A 2,298-nucleotide genomic window follows, 5' to 3' on the forward strand; every position below is an offset into this window, starting at 1 on the left:
TCCCCAATAGATGGCGTAGAAAATGATGAATGAAGCATTTTAGCATTTTAGCCTTTAGGCATTACTTTCAAGTCATTTATCTTAGCTCCCGCTGCTCAATTTTAGGACAATTGTGGTTCCCGAGCCCAAAAGTTTGCGCACGCCTGACTTACAGGAATGACAGCAGGAGAAACCAACCGAAAGAGAAAGAGCAGGGGCTCTGTATCATTTTTGTGGTCCACTCCGATGTTCGAGAGAGTTGTGACCGCAGTTAATGGAACAGATCCCAGGTCATTACCTAAACTCAAACTACTACTGCTGCAGCAGCAGCAGCAGAATAATAACCTTTTTTCATCGCTGTTTTTTTCCCCTCACACTCCGCTCAAGCTAAAGGTCCAGAGCAAACACCGAGCTTTATTAACTGCACACAAAGATGTTTAAAGACTGCAGTAAAAAAGTTATACACACTCGGCTGAACCATAACAAACTACACATGGAACAGGCTGCAGATTGTTTGGTCTGAGGGCCAGCAAAAGGGCCCCCTTGAGGAGAAACAGGGCGATATGTCAGCGCTCATTCAGACACCCTTGGGCAAACGTCTGTTGGTTATTATTAGTCATGTCTTTTTGTAATCACAGATCCCTCCCTCCAACGGCACCGAGTCAGCAAATTGGCAGAGGGTCTCCGAACTTCACAGTATGAATCTCACCGGCTCTGAACTGACAGCGGAGACAGTGTTTACACAGAGGCTCCTTGGCCGAGGCTGTTGATCTCATCTGCAGCTTTCACTGCCAGATTTTTCTCCTCTGTCATGCACACCCTGCTGGTCTTCATCAACTAAGCAGCAGCGGCAGCAGCAGACATTTCTCTTTTGACATATTGAAAATGCGTTTGCTCCACTCTTTTTTTTTTTTTTTCCATAACCACCTCAGCCATTTTAAACGTAGCCTCTAACAGAATTGGTCCACGCCGGTTTAACTTGGCTCCTGATTTTTCACCATCCTATCAGTCAAACGAGTCTTATTTTCAGAATGGACGTAGTGATGGGGATATATGGAATATAAACAGAGTTTAACTTTGAGAAGTTAAGAACGGTTAGCCTTTCGAAAATGGACGTACTTTTTGTCAGATTAACACGATCGCTGTTCCCCGATTGTAAGCGAAAACACACCGACTGTCCAAGTAGCCTGTTGGATTGAACGATTATAATTTATATCCAGGCAGTAAAAATGTCTTTTTCCACACCGCGTCTACACCCCTGCACTTTCTTTCCAAAGCTACGACTTTAATGTGGCTTTCGCTCTTTTCCAGTAAAGTCGTAGCACTTTGCCAATCGACCCGCAATTAATTTTCTTCCAATTTAGAAACGATAAGATCCATTTCCTCAAGAGGTTGTACTCATGATTTAAGTGATGAAACAAATATATATATATTGGAATCATTGTTGCTCCTTATACATGACGTAAGTGCGATACCCACGAACTGCATTTTATCAAGGTACTAATGCTAATACTACTACGAATAATGGTGGGAATTCTCTTTAAATATCAAGCGTTTTGGACAACTTTGTTAAAAACATAACGCTTTCCAGTGCACTTATATTAGATTACATGGTGTAGACTTAAGCAATAGACTTGTTGTACGTCCAAAAATACTCGACGCACTTGATGAAATGTGTCTCAGAGTCATATCGGAACCAAACAATCAATAAAATTATTACAAAAAAAAAGATTACAAAAAATCAGAGACACAAGCCCTGGTGGTGCCGACAGCTGTTGCGATGACCGTGAACTCCTGGGAAACATGACCCAAAAAAAAAAAAACCCTCTTGCGACCCACCTGAGGGTCGCGACCCAGTCTTTGGGAAACACTGTTCTAGTAGACACCTTGGAGGCTCCAGGCAAGAAGGGTGTCTCATTGAAGTGTCTAAAGCAGTTCAATCATTCCGTCACTGATATATGGAACCAATGCCGGCCGTCTCTCGGGACACCATACAGCTCGGGGGCCCCAGGTAACTGCCCCCGGGTCGCCTGCCCTGTTGCGAAGCCCCTGACGGAGCATCGGTGATTTCTAGAAGCCTAGACAATTGAGATACCTTTGAAGAGCCCACAGACATATCTTGTGTCCCCGGCACACATGTATCATACTTGAAGTCAGTCAGAGTAAGTAAAACTCTAACTCTAATGTCTCTCTTGAGATTCACTGCAGACTCTGCTGACCGGCTTGTGTTTTTTTTTTAAACCTAAATGACCTTTTCCACAGTTTTTTCCCACTGTTATGAAGCTTAAAAAACATTTTTTCCTTATAGGCTAAAAGTGT

At 43.2% G+C, this 2,298-nt stretch overlaps 1 protein-coding gene across 1 annotated transcript in view; it reads right to left on the reverse strand.

Annotated features, from left to right (window-relative positions):
* Positions 1-2,298, reverse strand: part of LOC103398820 (angiopoietin-related protein 1-like) — a 14,442-nt gene that overhangs the window by 6,601 nt on the left and 5,543 nt on the right. The window lies entirely within an intron of this gene.

The sequence above is a fragment of the Cynoglossus semilaevis genome, unplaced genomic scaffold (genome assembly GCF_000523025.1).
Source record: "Cynoglossus semilaevis isolate Cse_v1.0 unplaced genomic scaffold, Cse_v1.0 scaffold436, whole genome shotgun sequence".
NCBI lineage: Eukaryota > Metazoa > Chordata > Actinopteri > Pleuronectiformes > Cynoglossidae > Cynoglossus > Cynoglossus semilaevis.